The sequence below is a fragment of the Gymnodraco acuticeps genome, unplaced genomic scaffold, assembly GCF_902827175.1.
Source record: "Gymnodraco acuticeps unplaced genomic scaffold, fGymAcu1.1, whole genome shotgun sequence".
Classification (NCBI taxonomy): domain Eukaryota; kingdom Metazoa; phylum Chordata; class Actinopteri; order Perciformes; family Bathydraconidae; genus Gymnodraco; species Gymnodraco acuticeps.
In genome coordinates, this window is record NW_022992053.1 from 157,501 (window position 1) to 163,841 (window position 6,341).

Genomic DNA, 6,341 nt, shown 5'->3' on the forward strand with positions numbered 1-6,341 from the left:
CTCCTGTTTTTAAATGAATTAACATGATACACTTGGAACACTTACAAAATAGATACTTGAATAAAATGTCTACTCAATTCCATATCTTAATTTAGCTCAGTTTAAGGTTTTGGTATCAGAATTCGTAGCACAGAGTTTATATTGGGTTATGGTCACACTTCAGGGATTTGTGTTGGAATCAAGACTCATCCTGCTCCAGAGCTTGGAACAGCCCGAGCTCCAGACGTAGCCGATGTCCGCGTTGTGTTGATCAGAATCACAATTCCTTTATACGTCTCGCAGAGGGAACATTTACATTGTTACAGCAGTATAGATAGAGATGAAATATACAAATAACACACTATTAGATGCTAACCCTAACCCACATAATATTTAAATAATAAATACAAATGTACAGAATTACACATTAAGGTTAAGTGAGCTTATTACTAAAACAACCAACATGATCCAAACTCATATCAAATCACCAAAACATGATTTATTTGACTCTATAGTTACTACTATACACTATGCACCCAATTCAATTCTGATTCTGATTCAGGCATTTATTATTGGATGCTTCCTTGAATTATTATTATTATTATTATTATTATTATTATTATTATTATTATTATTATTATACCTATATGAGTATGATGGTGCATACAGATAGAGAGAGGGATGGGGAGGTGGATGTGCTCCCATGTGTTAGGAGAGTTCAAGTTACTACTGGGAGGCATTTTGGAATGGAGCTGAGCGCAGACTGTGGCTAACAGCTTTAACACCAGCAGCACCATGTGTGGTCCCTGTGGAATCCTGAGAGTGTGTGTGTACCAGAGAAATGGATCGCATGTGTGTTTTAACCTGTACCTGTGTATTTAATTGAAGGATGTAAGGTAACAAGTGTGTCAGTGGTGTTCGGTTTAGAATTCAAGTCAACATCAGTGCAGTTATGCCGAGGGTCCGTCAGAGCTGTGAATCGCTCCAGAGGCGCATTGCTGCTGTATGGATGTCAGGATTTCAATGGCTACTGTTTTTGGACTAAAATGCATACTGGCAGGTGTAATGTGTGAGTGTGTGTGCGTGTGTGTGTGTGTTTTAACTTCTGACATCTGAGTGTAAATAGTAGCAAGTAAAGTCTTCCAGGTAGGGTTTTTTTTTTTTTTTTTCATAAAATCCTAAAATCAAGTAAATCCACAACGTTATGTTAATAAACGTTGTGGATTTAACGTTGGCCATTCCATTTTTATAATCTGAATAGTGATATAACATGAAGACCAGACATTTTTTTTAGTGGATGTTTTCCTTTTCTGCAAGGAGCTACTGGTTTTGCCCACAAATAACTTGCTTAACACACCACACATTGCATGAGAGCTCGCTTCTTATGCAATGTACACTACTGATATGAAGGAGGTATGAAACATAAGCAATTCATGTTCAAGGCAAGGTTCTCTAATCGCATATCCGGTACAATATGCATTAGTGATGCACAGCTCTGCCCTCATACAGCAATTACTGAACACTCCATACGTCAGGTTAGCACTGTTAGCTGCTAGCATTCAGCTCAGTTGTCTCCATGGTGACGGTGCTGTGAATGAAATCCCTGATTCATAGATCAGCTCTGGAATCCATATCCAGAACCTTTAAGCCCTCCCTGCTGTAAATACCACCTCATCACAAACCCTGTGTCCAAAACTTAGAACATGTGCTTTTCGTTATAAATTGTTAGTCTCCAAACGCAAGCTGAGATCCACCTTATGACCTCACTGACATCACCAAGGTTATTTCTCTCCTGACAAAGATCAATTAGAACAATAGAAAACCTTCTACAACTCACAAGTGGAGGAGAACCCCTTTTTACAGAGATCCACTCAATTTGATCTGTGCTGCAGCAAAACTGGCGCCTGTGTGGGTGATTCTGCGGTAGGCGGAGAGTGAAGAATACATAAAATTGTGGGGCATAATTCTGTGCTCATCGCTCATATACAAGCAATTGGTTATATGCTTTTTAGAGAGCCTGAATGGCTGCCTTTGTTGGATACCAATTTATCATGTGCCCGATTCTAGCATGAGAAGAAATGTGCTGCTTTTCCAGGGGACCCTCCGGAGTGCAGAGCTGCACAGCTGGCCTGTATAAGCTGCCCGAGACACTGACTGATTAACTTACTGCAGGTGCACCGCCTGCCTGCTCCCACTCAGCAGCAGTTGCTCTTCATCTCCATTTTGTTACAGAGCCTCTTGAAGGTGTTAACCACTGAGTTTGAGATGATCTTTTCAAGAGCACATTGTCTGTAATGAGTGTGTAATGCGATAAGTGGGAATGTCAAAGCTGTTTGGTGCAGTTGTATAGTTTAAACATGTTTTTCCATCTGTGTGAGAAAGTGTGAATATATGACAGCCACCCATATCCTCTCCCTTGATTGCCAAATCATACTCTTCCTAGGAACTGGATAGATCCAGCCTATAAATACTCTATCATCGTCCCACGGTCCCAACTTGTTCCTGACTTGAACTTTGCAAACCACTGCATGTGCACCTCAAAGGTTTATAGACTCTCTTAGTGGTAGACTTGGATCCGAGGACTCCCATATGGAAACTGTTACACAGTTGCAAGAAACAGATTTGCTTTCAGCTCCCCTTTATGTGTGGAGAAAAGAGGGAATGGAGACAGAGGTCAATCACATGTTTTCCTGTGAACAGAGAAACCGAATGGCGTGGTGTACACCTATTCCTGAAGGCTTCATGGTGCGGTGTGTATGAGGAGGGGAGTAGTTTAGTAAATGGAGGCACTGAACCTGCACAAGTCAAGAGAAGCCTTTGTGTGGTCTCTTTCCGACACCTTACATCTGGATTACACACAAATATAAGCACAAAATAACACACATGCTCCTTCTGAGAACATACCCATAGTCCTTCTTACAGATCTGGTCCAATATTGAACTAATTAACTGCTGATTTCCCCCAAAAATAAAAAGTTCCCTTTGCAGTTTTATTTTACACTGGCATGTGTATAATGGCGCTTTTCCACTGCAGGGCCTAGCACGGCTTAGTACGGTATGGTTAGGCCTTGGTAGGCCAGGCTCACTTTATGCTGCGTTTCCATTACAGTTTAGGAACTGCGGTAGTAACTATAATAACGCAGTTCGGCGGGCGGAGCGACGCTGCGTAAAACTGCCGTGACGTGTTGGGTTCAGAATTCCAGAAAAGAGAGACAACTTCTAAGTTGAACTATTTATTGTAAAGAGAGCAAAATATATATATTACTTGGCCAAGGACTCATCACGTCTTTGGGAATCGTCTTTGTGTTCTCTCAGTCTCTGCACTCGACCTTGCTACTTTCAATATTGCAAGCTAAACACTTTCTCATGTAACTTTTCCCTTCGTTCCTCACAGCCACATAAAATGAGCACAATAAGCTTATAATGTAATAATAAGTCTTTCTAATGTTATATAAAAATAGACTCTACAGACGTCATCTTCAATGCGAACCACAAAACCATAACATCAGCCGTTAGCTCTTAGCACTCAGAGCTCACAGCTCCTCATATCTGTTCAGAAACTGGACAAAAGTTAAACAAGTACAAACCACAGACTGCCTGTGTCATGGCGAATACAGTCGCTGCTTTATTTATGTCTGTAGGCCGTTGTTGTGAGTGTGGACGGAGCATATAAAACGTTAGCTTAGCCTGATCGATCCGATCTCCATTCAGAAAACACGCATTTAAAAGGCTTTTCGCCTGCCGTCTGCAGACCGGTATCAGTATGTTGTTACTGCGGCATCATGTTGCATTACAATTAAATCACGGTAAAATATGTTCATTTTGTTGTAGTTGTAGCTCCCTTGCCAGCGATTCTCTCTGACCACTCAGCAGTCGAGAGTGTTTACGTCACTAGTTTAGCATATTCAGCCGGTTGTTGGCCCGCTAAGAACCTCAATTTTGGAGGGCCAGAAAAAAGGTGAAAAACTACCACTAGTGGAAAAGAAAAAGAAAAATGCTAAACCGTGCTACGTGCTGCCGTGGAAAAGCACCATAAGTCACTTTGTGGCACACAGTATCCTACCTACTATATACTACCTTTATACTTTTATTAAGTTACCTAGCAAGAGGTGAAGATCTATTGTATTCCTACCTAAAAATAGGCATATGTGCAGGGGTGGACTGGGACAACAATTCAGCCCTGGCATTTTCTGTCCAGACCAGCCCACTACATTATCAGCGGACACTACATAGAAGTCCACTAATCTCGCGGCATCTTCTCTCATGCATACTACAAAGGAGAATCATATTCCTTGATAGCAGTTAACAAATAAAGCACTTAACTATGAACTCAAGGACTACAATTGACAGCTATAGCAATCAATCAATCAATCTTTATTCATTATAGTGTCAAATCACAACAGAAGTTATGTCATGACTAGGGGTGGGAAGAGACTAACGGGAAGAACCCTTATGCTACCCTTTCAGTTTTTAGTCTGTGACTGTGAACATCTTTTGGTGTAAGCCCAGTATTAGTTAAAACCAGACTCAGATAATAATAACAAAAAAATATCCTGACAAATAATCTGAATAGAAACATATTACAGACAGTAGCAGCATTAGAGCTGAAACTCACTCACTCAACGGTGACTCAGTCATTATGAAACCATAAATAGAGAATTGGAAGAAAAAAAATATATATATATATAGCTGTGTGAAAAGTCTAAGACATGGGTTACAGGTCTGAATAGATATGCATTCTCATATACGTGTATGTGCACAAGTATGTATTGCTCTACTTCCTGGTCCGCAGCCAGCCAGCTCCACTCCTCACCAAATTCGTGACCTGCAAGAAACAGCAAACAGAACTTGTACTCAGTATCTGTGTACTGACAAGTATATGTAGCCATGTAGCCTTTTTGTGACGTGGTGACACTTAGTGAACAAATGTATCTGTCATGAAGGATGACTTAAGACTCAAAAGAGCCCTAAGGCCTACCTGCATAACTGTTCATTGAACTTAAAAGATATGCAGATGTTTGAAATTAAAACCATCAATATGAAAATCTTCAGCCAGGAAATAATCATAATCAAACCTTTTGTTTCAATCTGAGACAAAACAAGTTACATAATAAACTCACAGTCAAGACGAAGCTCTCAGATATGATGGATGCCTCAAGCATCATAGAAGAACTTCTAGCAGGTCAGGAAAACCTGTTTGCCAGGAGATAATGGTAGCAGAGAATATAAAGAGACATTTATGATTGACCAATTGTCATTTTATCACACATATAGTATGTTTCTTCACATAAACCTTTAAACATACACATATTGCATTCCTCTCACCACATGAAATAAGCTCAGGAACCCAAAAGTGGCCCAGTGAATGATGGAGGAGACAAAGCAGGTCCTCAAAAGGGGACAGAGGGAAAACAACTCCTTAGGCTCTCATATATAGGGTGGTCAACCTAAAAGAGACATGGAAACATTATTAAGTCTCTCATCATCACAAATCAAGTATGAATTCATATAACATTATAAGACACATGACATACTCAACAAATCATAGACTTCTCAGTAGCCACAAAGTGGTGAAGTGGAGGCAGTAAGGGAGCAAATCCTTGAAAATGGACGGAGGGGGAACAACTCCTCAAGCCCTAACCCTAACCCTCCTCAAATTAAGTATGATTTCATAAAACATAAAAAATGATAAACTCACCATACTACAGGAGACTCAACAGCCAAACTTTGGTGCAGTGAAGGCAGAGAGTGGAGGCAGAGAGAGAGCAAGTCCTCGAACATGGACGGAGGGGGAACAACTCCTCAAGCTCTCACATGTCAAGTGGTCAACCTGAGAGGGAATTGGATACATTATTAAGTCTGAAAAATAAATAAAATGTTTTCCTCTCACCTAGAGTTGAAAACGTTTGGGATGTGCGTTTCTTTCAAAACTTTTTTAAAATTATGAAGTATGAATTTATACAACATTAAAAAATACATGATAAACTTACCAAATTCTAACAGTGGTCCCAAATGAGAGAACAAGTCCACATATAGAACAGAGGGAGAACGACTCCTCAAATATATCAGAACAACCTGTAATGGAGAATAATTGATCATTTAGTGTTCATGATCACACCATTAAGGATCAACACATAAGCACAATAACACTTCTGAAAAGCATCATTCAAATGACAAATAATGAATTACTACATCCATAATGTGTGATGTGTGATAATAACAATAATATGAAATATTTCTGGCCTTATCAGTGGGGCAGCTTTTTAAGCAGCTCACTCTTCTCTGCAAGTCTGTCTATCACAGAGTCCAAGGCCATGAGGATGTCTTTCTCTGTGGCCATCAACATAAATGCCTCCAATTTCT

The 6,341-nt window shown here is 40.0% G+C and overlaps 1 long non-coding RNA gene across 1 annotated transcript; it reads right to left on the reverse strand.

The window, feature by feature from the left end:
- Positions 1-4,703: 4,703 nt before the first annotated feature.
- On the reverse strand, positions 4,704-5,589 carry LOC117536931. The gene is made up of 3 exons (XR_004567641.1): positions 5,304-5,589; positions 5,099-5,171; positions 4,704-4,803 (listed from the first exon to the last, which is right to left on the reverse strand). It is a non-coding gene; the product is annotated as an uncharacterized LOC117536931 (long non-coding RNA).
- Positions 5,590-6,341: the final 752 nt, after the last annotated feature.